Source organism: Pecten maximus, chromosome 5, assembly GCF_902652985.1.
Source record: "Pecten maximus chromosome 5, xPecMax1.1, whole genome shotgun sequence".
Classification (NCBI taxonomy): Eukaryota; Metazoa; Mollusca; class Bivalvia; order Pectinida; family Pectinidae; genus Pecten; species Pecten maximus.
In genome coordinates, this window is record NC_047019.1 from 28,369,630 (window position 1) to 28,386,164 (window position 16,535).

Sequence of the window (16,535 nt, forward strand, 5' to 3'; positions counted from 1 at the left end):
TCACACCTAATACGAGGGTCTCTGAGGTTTTATTACATATCACACCTAATACGAGGGTCTCTGAGGTTTTATTACATATCACACCTAATACGAGGGTCTCTGAGGTTTTATTACATATCACACCTAATACGAGGGTCTCTGAGGTTTTATTACATATCACACCTAATACGAGGGTCTCTGAGGTTTTATTACATATCACACCTAATACGAGGGTCTCTGAGGTTTTATTACATATCACACCTAATACGAGGGTCTCTGAGGTTTTATTACATATCACACCTAATACGAGGGTCTCTGAGGTTTTATTACATATCACACCTAATACGAGGGTCTCTGAGGTTTTATTACATATCACACCTAATACGAGGGTCTCTGAGGTTTTATTACATATCACACCTAATACGAGGGTCTCTGAGGTTTTATTACATATCACACCTAATACGAGGGTCTCTGAGGTTTTATTACATATCACACCTAATACGAGGGTCTCTGAGGTTTTATTACATATCACACCTAATACGAGGGTCTCTGAGGTTTTATTACATATCACACCTAATACGAGGGTCTCTGAGGTTTTATTACATATCACACCTAATACGAGGGTCTCTGAGGTTTTATTACATATCACACCTAATACGAGGGTCTCTGAGGTTTTATTACATATCACACCTAATACGAGGGTCTCTGAGGTTTTATTACATATCACACCTAATACGAGGGTCTCTGAGGTTTTATTACATATCACACCTAATACGAGGGTCTCTGAGGTTTTATTACATATCACACCTAATACGAGGGTCTCTGAGGTTTTATTACATATCACACCTAATACGAGGGTCTCTGAGGTTTTATTACATATCACACCTAATACGAGGGTCTCTGAGGTTTTATTACATATCACACCTAATACGAGGGTCTCTGAGGTTTTATTACATCACACCTAATACGAGGGTCTCTGAGGTTTTATTACATATCACACCTAAACCAGCTAACACTGGAAACCCTGGGATCATTTTTTTTTAAATAGAGAGAGGCATTACTTAACAACATTAGAACAAAGCATTACTTTAGATTGACATTACTTAAACATATTATATATGTTTATATAATAAAGATATTATATCAGTATTAATACAACAATAAAAATTATAGATATTACCCATGAACTCAATTACAGATTCATCTATTTCTTATTTAGTACATCAACTCCATTCTTATTCAACAATTCTTTCTCCACACTTACTTTCTTTTATATTTTCTTTTAATTTCTTCTATCTCTCATTCGTTCTTTCTAAATACAGTACATAGCAATCGGTTGGCAGTTACACTATAGATCATTTATATATCATCTTCAATACAACTGTTGAATTTTAACTAATTATGAGGAATGGGAGGATTGTATGTATGATGTATGGACAAGTTGAATTGTAACTGTATTATGTATTGTTAAAAATCTTCAAAAATAAAAAAAAAATAAAAAATAAAAAATTTAAAAAATATATACATTGCATCACCATATTATTATTACTGAGTTGCGCCTTGTTTAAAGTACCTTGTAAATGTATGACACCTTGTTGAACACAAGAGTGCGCCTGAGTTGAATTAAGAAATCTTGAAATCTTGAATTAATTTCCCCCTTATCTCGATGATTTCCTTAAAGATAATTTCCATCACTCTCTAACTCCATTCATTTTCAAAAGAGCTGAATATGAAAACTTAGTGTTAATGAACTGGGTAATTCTTTTTTTTAAATGTATTATAAATTGACAACTTAATTTTGACATTGAAAGTTCTCAAATACCAGCGTACATAGCGATGTTGAACCATAGCGAATGTTGCAGTTGCAATTACGTGTTTACAATTTTGAACACCCCGTCCGGTTTTATGTCGCTATTTTATCCTTTTTTTTATGTGACTCCCGGTTCCTGTTTTGTGTTCCCCTTTTTCTCTTGTCTCCACATTTCCAGTTGTCTCTTCCCCTTTAATTAATTAAATTCCACCTTTCCTGTTTTGTTTTCCCTTTTCTTTTCTCTCCACATTTCCGGTCATCTCTTCCCCTTTAATTAACTTACATTCCACATTTCCTGTCCGATCGTTTCCTTCTATCTTCTCTTATTGTTGTTGTCTTTCTATTGTTCTCAGTTTCAGTTGTCATTGTTCCATTTGTTTTGGTTCCTTCTCCATTCTTAGTATTGCCTTTCCTTTAGTATTGGTATATCTTCAATTACTGTTCTTATTCAATTACTTTTTTTTTGTACTCAGTTCTTCTATTGTCCTTCCTTTTGTTTTGGTGTCTCTCCTGTTTTTGTTTCGACTTTTCTTTTGTTTTGGTGTCTCCCCTGTTTTTGTTTCGTCTTTTCTTTTGTTTTGTCGTTTCCCCTGTTTTTGTTTTGTCTTGTCTTTCGTATTGATGTCTCCCCTGTTTCGTTTCGTCTTTTGTTTTGATGTCTCCCCTGTTTCGTTTCGTCTTTTGTTTTGATGTCTCCCCTGTTTCGTTTCGTCTTTGTTTTGATGTCTCCCCTGTTTCGTTTCGTCTTTTGTTTTGATGTCTCCCCTGTTTCGTTTCGTCTTTCGTATTGATGTCTCCCCTGTTTCGTTTCGTCTTTCGTATTGATGTCTCCCCTGTTTCGTTTCGTCTTTTGTTTTGATGTCTCCCCTGTTTCGTTTCGTCTTTTGTTTTGATGTCTCCCTGTTTCGTTTCGTCTTTTGTTTTGATGTCTCCCCTGTTTCGTTTCGTCTTTTGTTTTGATGTCTCCCCTGTTTCGTTTCGTCTTTTGTTTTGATGTCTCCCCTGTTTCGTTTCGTCTTTTGTTTTGATGTCTCCCCTGTTTCGTTTCGTCTTTCGTATTGATGTCTCCCCTGTTTCGTTTCGTCTTTTGTTTTGATGTCTCCCCTGTTTCGTTTCGTCTTTTGTTTTGATGTCTCCCCTGTTTCGTTTCGTCTTTTGTTTTGATGTCTCCCCTGTTTCGTTTCGTCTTTTGTTTTGATGTCTCCCCTGTTTCGTTTCGTCTTTTGTTTTGATGTCTCCCCTATTTCCTTATTGACTTTTCCTGTCTTTGGTGACTTCCGGTGAATTATTTATAGCAAACCCGGTCGTGAGTTTGGCAATAGATATTCATTTGTGCAGTGATAATTCAGCTTATATAATAGTAAATCCTCTTGGAATATATAACATGATATATTCAACAATCGGCATGCTGGTGGATACCATTTTTCGCCTACGTTTTTCACTTTATATCTGTTCATTCAGTTCTAACATACAAAGTTGGAACATTCCAAATGTACTTGTACTAAAAATATCCGGTGATTTCATGTCATTTCTTTAAAAGATTACTTGTAGACGACTCCTAGTGGGAGAATCATATACGCACTAACTGGTGATCTTTGGAAAGAATGTATTTCACACAAAAAAAATCCAGGAAATGAGGGTCAATCGAGTCCACACATGGGGATGATCTCGTGTAGACCACAATTTAGACACACAAGAATGAAATTTAAATGTTTAAAGAACGCCCCCATCCCCAATGGTTTCATTGTTGTAAATGGAATGCCAGGAATGGCGTCTTTAGATCGCGATAACGTGGCGATTTGTAATCGTTTACGTCTGCTTGAGACATCGTTATTCGGAACACCTCGGGAATTCTCGGAAGACGGTATTGCCGGAAAGGCTCGAAATTGTAGTTTGCACCATTAGAGATACAGAGATTAGAGGGCTTACGTTAAACGTTATGAGAAAACAGTATGGCGGTACTGACGACGAGATTCTTGTCCTATTTTTAAAGATATTGATGTTACCGCTTCAATCTTGCAACGTGTTCTTGTTAGAGTTATCTCCCTGTTACAATTTCAATAATGATTAGGCCTACTGTTGTGCAATAATTCGAAGCTCAGTGAATGGTCGTCTTTTGTCGCTTTAAATGTGCATTGGTTTATTAAAGCCTAGGTTCCCGTCAGGTCATGATATATCTTGATTTCATTAATGTACAGTACACAACAAATTTGACTCTTATCTGGTAATTCCTAAATTTTGTCAACTCAGACCATGACAAAATGAAATCGCCATTAGCTTGCGATGACAAAAATATCCTCAATGTAGAGGGAAAAAGACGATGATGGATGAAAGTGCATGATTGATTCATTGCCTGACACTTGTAGTTATTTGATATTTCTTCTTTAATAACTGCTTTGGTTATCTGACTAACTGTCCTTTCAAATACTATTAACTAGGAAATAGCATAATATTGACAATTTAAACTTTGTAAATTACAGAACTCTGAAGATCAATTCTATGTTTTACTTTTAGATGTCTTTTTATCAACATTCGCAAAACTCTGACATTGTATATTTTAACTTGTTCCTCACTTTAACCACGACACACCCTTTACCTCCATCCCTATACAATCTACACCGACACATCCTTTACCTCCATCCCTGTACCATCTACCCCGACACATCCTTTACCTCCATCCCTGTACCATACCCCGACACATCCTTTACCTCCATCTCTGTACCATCTACCCCGACACATCATTTACCTCCATCTCTGTACCATACCCCGACACAGCCTTAACCTCCATCCCTGTACCATACCCCGACACATCCTTTACCTCCATCCCTGTACCATCTACCCCGACACATCCTTTACCTCCATCCCTATATAATCTACCCCGACACATCCTTTACCTCCATCCCTATATAATCTACCCCGACACATCCTTTACCTCCATACCTGTACCATCTACCCCGACACAACCTTTACCTCCATCCCTATATAATCTACCCCGACATATCCTTCACCTCCATCTCTGTACCATCTACCCCGACACATCCTTTACCTCCATCCCTATATAATCTTCCCCGACACATCCTTTACCTCCATCCCTATATAATCTACCCCGACACAACCTTTACCTCCATCCCTATATAATCTACCCCGACATATCCTTCACCTCCATCTCTGTACCATCTACCCCGACACATCCTTTACCTCCATCCCTATATAATCTACCCCGACACATCCTTTACCTCCATCCCTATATAATCTACCCCGACACACCCTTTACCTCCATCCCTATATAATCTTCCCCGACACATCCTTTACCTCCATCCCTGTACCATCTACCCCGACACATCCTTTACCTCCATCCCTGTACCATCTACCCCGACACAACCTTTACCTCCATCCCTGTACCATCTACCCCGACACATCCTTTACCTCCATCCCTGTACCATCTACCCCGACACATCCTTTACCTCCATCTCTGTACCATCTACCCCGACACATCCTTTACCTCCATCCCTGTCCCATCTACCCCGACACATCCTTTACCTCTCTCTCTGTACCATCTACCCCGACACATCCTTTACCTCCATCCCTGTACCATCTATCCCGACACATCCTTTACCTCTCTCTCTGTACCATCTACCCCGACACATCCTTTACCTCCATCCCTGTACCATCTACCCCGACACATCCTTTACCTCCATCCCTATATAATCTACCCCGACACATCCTTTACCTCCATCCCTGTACCATCTACCCCGACACATCCTTTACCTCCATCCCTGTACCATCTACCCCGACACATCCTTTACCTCCATCTCTGTACCATCTACCCCGACACATCCTTTACCTCCATCCCTATACCATCTACACCGACACATCCTTGACCTCCATCCCTGTACCATCTACCTCGACACATCCTTTACCTCCATCTCTGTACCATCTACCCCGACACATCCTTTACCTCCATCCCTGTACAATCTACCCCGACACATCCTTTACCTCCATCCCTGTACCATCTACCCCGACACATCCTTTACCTCCATCCCTGTACCATCTACCCCGACACATCCTTTACCTGCATCCCTGTACCATCTACCCCGACACATCCTTTACCTCCATCCCTGTACCATCTACCCCGACACATCCTTTACCTCCATCCCTGTACCATCTACCCCGACACATCCTTTACCTCCACCTCTGTACCATCTACCCCGACACATCCTTTACCTCCATCTCTGTATCATCTACCCCGACACATCCTTTACCTCCATCCCTGTACCATCTACCCCGACACATCCTTTACCTCCATCCCTGTACCATCTACCCCGACACATCCTTTACCTCCATCCATGTACCATCTACCCCGACACATCCTTTACCTCCATCCCTGTACCATCTACCCCGACACATCCTTTACCTCCATCCCTGTACCATCTACCCCGACACATCCTTTACCTCCATCCATGTATCATCTACCCCGACACATCCTTTACCTCCATCCATGTACCATCTACCCCGACACATCCTTTACCTCCATCCCTGTACCATCTACCCCGACACATCCTTTACCTCCATCTCTGTACCATCTACCCCGACACATCCTTTACCTCCATCCCTATACCATCTACCCCGACACATCCTTTACCTTCATCACTGTACCATCTACCCCGACACATCCTTTACCTCCACCTCTGTACCATCTACCCCGACACATCCTTTACCTCCATCTCTGTATCATCTACCCCGACACATCCTTTACCTCCATCTCTGTATCATCTACCCCGACACATCCTTTACCTCCACCTCTGTACCATCTACCCCGACACATCCTTGACCTCCATCCCTGTACCATCTACCCCGACACATCCTTTACCTCCATCCCTGTATCATCTACCACGACACATCCTTTACCTCCATCCCTATACCATCTACCCCGACACATCCTTTACCTCCATCCCTGTACCATCTACCCCGACACATCCTTTACCTCCATCCCTGTACCATCTACCCCGACACATCCTTTACCTCCACCCCTATACCATATACCCCGACACATCCTTTACCTCAATCCCTGTACCATCTACCCCGACACATCCTTTACCTCCATCTCTGTATCATCTACCCCGACACATCCTTTACCTCCATCCCTTTATAATCTACCCCGACACATCCTTTTCCTCCATCCCTATACCATCTACCCCGACATATCCTTTTCCTCCATCCCTGTACCATCTACCCCGACACATCCTTTACCTCCATCCCTGTACAATCTACACCGACACATCCTTTACCTCCATCCCTGTACCATACCCCGACACATCCTTTACCTCCATCCCTATATAATCTACCCCGACACATCCTTTACCTCCATCCCTGTACCATCTACCCCGACACATCCTTTACCTCCATCTCTGTACCATCTACCCCGACACATCCTTTACCTCCATCCCTGTACCATCTACCCCGACACATCCTTTACCTCCATCCCTGTACCATCTACCCCGACACATCCTTTACCTCCTCCCCTGTACCATCTACCCCGACACATCCTTTACCTCCATCCCTGTACCATCTACCCCGACACATCCTTTACCTCCATCCCTGTACCATCTACCCCGACACATCCTTTACCTCCATCCCTGTACCATCTACCCCGACACATCCTTTACCTCCATCTCTGTACCATATACCCCGACATATCCTTTACCTCCATCCCTGTACCATCTACCCCGACACATCCTTTACCTCCATCCCTGTACCATCTACCCCGACACATCCTTTACCTCCATCCCTGTATCATCTACCCCGACACATCCTTTACCTCCATCCCTGTACCATCTACCCCGACACATCCTTTACCTCCATCCCTGTATCATATACCCCGACACATCCTTTACCTCCATCCCTGTATCATATACCCCGACACATCCTTTACCTCCATCCCTGTATCATATACCCCGACACATCCTTTACCTCCATCCCTGTATCATATACCCCGACACATCCTTTACCTCCATCCCTATATAATCTACCCCGACACATCCTTTACCTCCATCCCTGTACCATCTACCCCGACACATCCTTTACCTCCATCCCTGTACCATCTACCCCGACACATCCTTTACCTCCATCTCTGTACCATCTACCCCGACACATCCTTTACCTCCATCCCTGTACCATCTACCCCGACACATCCTTTACCTCCATCCCTGTACCATCTACCCCGACACATCCTTTACCTCCATCCCTGTACCATCTAGCCCGACACAACCTTTACCTCCATCCCTGTATCATCTACCCCGACACATCCTTTACCTCCATCCCTCTACCATCTACCCCGACACATCCTTTACCTCCATCCCTATACCATATACCCCGATACATCCTTTACCTCCATCTCTGTATCATCTACCCCGACACATCCTTTACCTCCATCCCTGTATCATCTACCCCGACACATCCTTTACCTCCATCCCTGTACCACCTACCCCGACACATCCACTACCTCCATCCCTGTACCATCTACCCCGACACATCCTTGACCTCCATCCCTGTACCATCTACCCCGACACATCCTTTACCTCCATCCCTGTATCATCTACCACGACACATCCTTTACCTCCATCCCTATATAATCTACCCCGACACATCCTTTACCTCCATCCTGTACCATCTACCCCGACACATCCTTTACCTCCATCCCTGTACCATCTACCCCGACACATCCTTTACCTCCACCCCTATACCATATACCCCGACACATCCTTTACCTCCATCCCTTTATAATCTACCCCGACACATCCTTTTCCTCCATCCCTATACCATCTACCCCGACATATCCTTTTCCTCCATCCCTGTACCATCTACCCCGACACATCCTTTACCTCCATCCCTGTACCATACCCCGACACATCCTTTACCTCCATCCCTATATAATCTACCCCGACACATCCTTTACCTCCATCCCTGTACCATCTACCCCGACACATCCTTTACCTCCATCTCTGTACCATCTACCCCGACACATCCTTTACCTCCATCCCTGTACCATCTACCCCGACACATCCTTTACCTCCATCCCTGTACCATCTACCCCGACACATCCTTTACCTCCTCCCCTGTACCATCTACCCCGACACATCCTTTACCTCCATCCCTGTACCATCTACCCCGACACATCCTTTACCTCCATCCCTGTACCATCTACCCCGACACATCCTTTACCTCCATCCCTGTACCATCTACCCCGACACATCCTTTACCTCCATCTCTGTACCATATACCCCGACATATCCTTTACCTCCATCCCTGTACCATCTACCCCGACACATCCTTTACCTCCATCCCTGTACCATCTACCCCGACACATCCTTTACCTCCATCCCTGTATCATCTACCCCGACACATCCTTTACCTCCATCCCTGTACCATCTACCCCGACACATCCTTTACCTCCATCCCTGTATCATATACCCCGACACATCCTTTACCTCCATCCCTGTATCATATACCCCGACACATCCTTTACCTCCATCCCTGTATCATATACCCCGACACATCCTTTACCTCCATCCCTGTATCATATACCCCGACACATCCTTTACCTCCATCCCTATATAATCTACCCCGACACATCCTTTACCTCCATCCCTGTACCATCTACCCCGACACATCCTTTACCTCCATCCCTGTACCATCTACCCCGACACATCCTTTACCTCCATCCCTGTACCATCTACCCCGACACATCCTTTACCTCCATCCCTGTACCATCTACCCCGACACATCCTTTACCTCCATCCCTGTACCATCTACCCCGACACATCCTTTACCTCCATCCCTGTACCATCTAGCCCGACACAACCTTTACCTCCATCCCTGTATCATCTACCCCGACACATCCTTTACCTCCATCCCTCTACCATCTACCCCGACACATCCTTTACCTCCATCCCTATACCATATACCCCGATACATCCTTTACCTCCATCTCTGTATCATCTACCCCGACACATCCTTTACCTCCATCCCTGTATCATCTACCCCGACACATCCTTTACCTCCATCCCTGTACCACCTACCCCGACACATCCACTACCTCCATCCCTGTACCATCTACCCCGACACATCCTTGACCTCCATCCCTGTACCATCTACCCCGACACATCCTTTACCTCCATCCCTGTATCATCTACCACGACACATCCTTTACCTCCATCCCTATATAATCTACCCCGACACATCCTTTACCTCCATCCTGTACCATCTACCCCGACACATCCTTTACCTCCATCCCTGTACCATCTACCCCGACACATCCTTTACCTCCACCCCTATACCATATACCCCGACACATCCTTTACCTCCATCCCTTTATAATCTACCCCGACACATCCTTTTCCTCCATCCCTATACCATCTACCCCGACATATCCTTTTCCTCCATCCCTGTACCATCTACCCCGACACATCCTTTACCTCCATCCCTGTACAATCTACACCGACACATCCTTTACCTCCATCCCTGTACCATACCCCGACACATCCTTTACCTCCATCCCTATACAATCTACACCGACACATCCTTTACCTCCATCTCTGTACCATCTACCCCGACACATCCTTTACCTCCATCCCTATAACATCTACACCGACACATCCTTGACCTCCATCCCTGTACCATCTACCCCGACACATCCTTTACCTCCATCCCTGTACCATCTACCCCGACACATCCTTTACCTCCACCTCTGTACCATCTACCCCGACACATCCTTTACCTCCATCTCTGTACCATCTACCCCGACACATCCTTTACCTCCATCCCTGTACCATCTACCCCGACACATCCTTTACCTCCACCCCTGTACCATCTACCCCGACACATCCTTTACCTCCACCCCTGTACCATCTACCCCGACACATCCTTTACCTCCATCCCTGTACCATCTACCCCGACACATCCTTTACCTCCATCCCTGTACCATCTACCCGGACACATCCTTTACCTCCATCCCTGTACCATCTACCCCGACACATCCTTTACCTCCTCCCCTGTACCATCTACCCCGACACATCCTTTACCTCAATCCCTGTACCATCTACCCCGACACATCCTTTACCTCCATCCCTGTACCATCTACCCCGACACATCCTTTACCTCCACCCCTGTACCATCTACCCCGACACATCCTTTACCTCCATCCCTATACCATCTACCCCGACACATCCTTTACCTCCATCCCTGTACCATCTACCCCGACACATCCTTTACCTCCATCCCTGTACCATCTACCCCGACACAACCTTTACCTCCTCCCCTGTACCATCTACCCCGACACATCCTTTACCTCAATCCCTGTACCATCTACCCCGACACATCCTTTACCTCCATCCCTGTATCATCTACCCCGACACATCCTTTACCTCCATCCCTGTACCATCTACCCCGACACATCCTTTACCTCCATCCCTGTACCATCTACCCCGACACATCCTTTACCTCCATCTCTGTACCATCTACCCCGACACATCATTTACCTCCATCCCTGTACCATCTACCCCGACACATCCTTTACCTCCATCCCTGTACCATCTACCCCGACACATCCTTTACCTCCATCCCTGTACCATCTACCCCGACACATCCTTTACCTCCATCCCTGTACCATCTACCCCGACACATCCTTTACCTCCATCTCTGTATCATCTACCCCGACACATCCTTTACCTCCATCCCTGTACCATCTACCCCGACACATCCTTTACCTCCATCTCTGTACCATATAATCCGACACATCCTTTACCTCCATCCCTGTATCATCTACCCCGACACATCCTTTACCTCCATCCCTATATAATCTACCCCGACACATCCTTTACCTCCATCCCTATATAATCTACCCCGACACACCCTTTACCTCCATCCCTATATAATCTTCCCCGACACATCCTTTACCTCCATCCCTGTACCATCTACCCCGACACATCCTTTACCTCCATCCCTGTACCATCTACCCCGACACAACCTTTACCTCCATCCCTGTACCATCTACCCCGACACATCCTTTACCTCCATCTCTGTACCATCTACCCCGACACATCCTTTACCTCCATCCCTATACCATCTACACCGACACATCCTTGACCTCCATCCCTGTACCATCTACCCCGACACATCCTTTACCTCCATCCCTGTACCATCTACCCCGACACATCCTTTACCTCCACCTCTGTACCATCTACCCCGACACATCCTTTACCTCCATCTCTGTATCATCTACCCCGACACATCCTTTACCTCCATCCCTGTACCATCTACCCCGACACATCCTTTACCTCCATCCCTGTACCATCTACCCCGACACATCCTTTACCTCCATCCATGTACCATCTACCCCGACACATCCTTTACCTCCATCCCTGTACCATCTACCCCGACACATCCTTTACCTCCATCCCTGTACCATCTACCCCGACACATCCTTTACCTCCATCTCTGTATCATCTACCCCGACACATCCTTTACCTCCATCCCTGTACCATCTACCCCGACACATCCTTTACCTCCATCCCTATATAATCTACCCCGACACATCCTTTACCTCCATCCCTGTACCATCTACCCCGACACATCCTTTACCTCCATCCCTGTACCATCTACCCCGACACATCCTTTACCTCCACCCCTGTACCATCTACCCCGACACATCCTTTACCTCCATCTCTGTACCATATACCCCGACACATCCTTTACCTCCATCCCTGTACCATCTACCCCGACACATCCTTTACCTCCATCCCTATACCATCTACCCCGACACATCCTTTACCTCCATCCCTATACCATCTACCCCGACACATCCTTTACCTCCACCTCTGTACCATCTACCCCGACAGATCCTTTACCTCCATCTCTGTATCATCTACCCCGACACAACCTTTACCTCCATCCCTGTATCATCTACCACGACACATCCTTTACCTCCATCCCTGTATCATCTACCCCGACACATCCTTTACCTCCATCCCTGTACCATCTACCCCGACACATCCTTTACCTCCATCCCTGTACCATCTACCCCGACACATCCTTTACCTCCATCCCTATACCATCTACCCCGACACATCCTTTACCTCCATCTCTGTACCATCTACCCCGACACATCCTTTACCTCCATCCCTGTACCATCTACCCCGACACATCCTTTACCTCCATCCCTGTACCATCTACCCCGACACATCCTTTACCTCCATCTCTGTACCATCTACCCCGACACATCCTTTACCTCCATCCCTGTATCATCTACCCCAACACATCCTTTACCTCCACCCCTGTATCATCTACCCCAACACATCCTTTACCTCCATCCCTGTACCATCTACCCCGACACATCCTTTACCTCCATCCCTGTACCATCTACCCCGACACATCCTTTACCTCCACCCCTGTACCATCTACCCCGACACATCCTTTACCTCCATCCATGTACCATCTACCCCGACACATCCTTTACCTCCATCTCTGTACCATATAATCCGACACATCCTTTACCTCCATCCCTGTACCATCTACCCCGACACATCCTTTACCTCCATCCCTGTCCCATCTATCCCGACGCTATACACCTTCCAGGTGAGATAATGTACGGAGCGTATTCAATAATGGCGTTTCGACAATTCTGTAGACGAGATATTTTCTGTGTCGACTTGACTTGGACAGTACACATAGACCACATTTTATTATCAGTTCGAAGTACATATTTGATCGTTAATGCTTTCAATAATTTCAAAATGCCAAATGTTAATTTCACATGACGCTACACCATATACACGATTTAAAACTACTAAACAGTCAATACGTCAGCCGTGAGTCTATATTTTATTTAGTCCATTTGATAGTGAGTCGTTTACGTGGTGAGTACGCACATTTCACTAGCCGTAAACATTGGAGAAACAAAATGTCACCGGCAATTTGATTACCAAAAAAATAGCAGTAGCGAATAGTAAAGTTTTATGAACTTATGATTTTTTGTCCGTTTGTCTATAACTTGACGATAACTTTTGAGCAGGACAAGAAATTATGTCCAATTTCATGTCACTAAATATGAATATTTCGATAAACAACACAGGTTCAGCTAAGCTAGCTGGAGATCAAACATTGTCAAACGAAGATTTGCGTACTAACACGATAATATCATGATCATGATGTTGATGATGATGAAGATGACCATCGTCGTCGTGGTCGTCGTCGTCGTGGTCGTGGTCGTCGTCGTGGTCGTCGTCGTCGTCGTCAATTCAATCAGTCAGTCAGTCAGTCAGTCAGAATGCGCCATTTTGATGTATACAAGGTGTGTTATGGGGTGTACGATTGGTGTCAGGTTAAAAGGCAAGTAGGTTAAAACTATTTTTGAAAAATCGAAGGCATTCTTGTCTCATTGGCATAACTTCAAATAAGGAGATGTATTTAGACATCAACTTTGTAAGCTTGAAACATCTCGGCTTTACGGCTCCCGTGCCCTTGAACTGACGCGCCGAGAGAGCTCCTTTTGAGTGACGGCTGAAGGTTGAGGTGTAATATTGCTCTATTACGACTTTTCTTGTCCGGTTCCATGTTTTTTCAGCTTGACGAACGTGCAAAGCTAAGCAAATGGGTGATAGGTAAAGGTTATAATCAGAAAATAGCCATCGCCAACTAAAGGTCTGTATCATAAAGGAAAAGATTCACTTTCATGTTCCGGTTGTTAAAAATAGTCTGTTAATCTGTAATCTCTCGCGAGATTTCCACTTTCTCGTTCCGGCTGATAAAAATAAGTTGTAATTCTGTTGTCTCTCGCGAGATTTCCACTTTCTCGTCCGGTTGATAAAAATAGTCTGTAAATCTGTAATCTCTCGCGAGATTTCCACTTTCTCGTTCCGGTTGATAAAAATGGTTTGTAATTCTGTTGTCTCTCGCGAGATTTACATTTTCGGGTTAATGCTATAGAAAATGTACTTTTGTATTTTTTCTTGAGGTATCAAGCATCACATTTTCAAACGACATACACATCATGACATCTCTCGCTGTTTGGGCTTTTTTCTTACTACCAAACTGGAATTACCTAAAGTGCTGACATTTCGAATTCCCGATTGCCAAACCAGATAGAAATGCTGTCCATTTCAATTCAATTCCTACACGAGCCAGGGAGATCAACTGAAGCGTACCTGTAGCAACTAACAGTTTTATGATGAAATGGAAGAAAGTACAAATATAAGTTTGTCTTTATCTCTAATTAATTAATCGGTTCCAAAATAATATGAAATTATATAAATATAGATGAAATCCCTGACCGATCTAAATCTTCGAGGGGCGAAATATCATGCAAAGTCTCTCCCATCTAAGGCTCCCCTACTCCCATAATGCAAGCCGAAAGCTGAAGTTTTGATGCAAACAAAAGTTACCGAACAAAATCGTGCTTGAAAGAAAACAGTAACAGCGTAAAAGATAGGATTGTGGAAATGTCGTCAAGCAAGAACGTTAACCGGTGAAGCCTGCATCCTTCTTGATACCGTACGTACTTCGTACAGGTTGGTGAAAGTCTACTTTTTGTACGCTATGCCCTATCCCGTATCGCTTTCTGAAACATGAATCTGCTCTTTGAAATTAATAGAATTCTTTTTATCTCAAAAAGTGTTCAATGAACGAAAATGAAAGATCTCCTTCTGGTTACTTGAATCTTGCCTGGGACAGGCGTACACTTTTCACCCCAACCAATGTTACGTAATAACCTTGCTTTCGATATTATCGCGTCACTCTTTCATAAAGCTGTTTGCTGTCTCAGATTTGGCCCGGACTATTGTAGGCTTGAATGTATGACGGGACACAAAACAAAAAAGTTGAATGATTACTGATTTTATTTCTTATTTCTATTTTCGAATCACAATATCAATAATTTGGCAAATAATAATGGTAATGAATATATTAAGTCCAATATTAATATATATACATACTGTAGCACTTATGATGTAAACACGTGTCCTTTTATAGTGTAGTAAGATTAGACCCCTCATCGTCGTCATCGTCAATATGGACAATGGTTAGTTTCATTTTATATGTTTATTTCGGAGACAAAGGCAGCAATTTGGATTACCAATCAGACAAGGGACAAAATGTACATTATGAATTGTAATGTATCCTGTGCTAGTCGTTGCTAGTTGTTCTTTACTCTCTGTGGCTCCATTTAGTACTACTTATATTGGAACTCTTCTGCAACTGAAGTGCTGAATAAAACCCCTTCCTGTTTAGTACCTAAAGGGGTCTGTCATGAATATACATGTATATTACATGTGTCAGAATCGACCTTTATCACTCACAATCGATATCATCGACATTGAAAAACACAGAATATAATAACTTGAAGACCTGTCGTTAACAATGGAAACAGGTAAATTAATTCGACACCCAAATTAAACTGGGAGGAAACAGGCATCATGGGGGGAAAGGGAAACCTTCATCCAACATGCAGAATTGTGGTTTTCTGGACCACTTATCGAGAAGTCAGAGGAGAACTGTAATTATCTAATGATTTGGATAGGAAATTAATAGAGGATATCTAACAGTGTCTTCAGTAATACCAAATATATTTCACGAGTGGGGCTAATATTTTGATATTTTTCACGAGTGCGCAGCACGAGTGAAAAATATCAAAATATTAGCCGCACGAGTGATATATATTTGATATTACTGAAGACACTGTTAGATATTCTGTTTA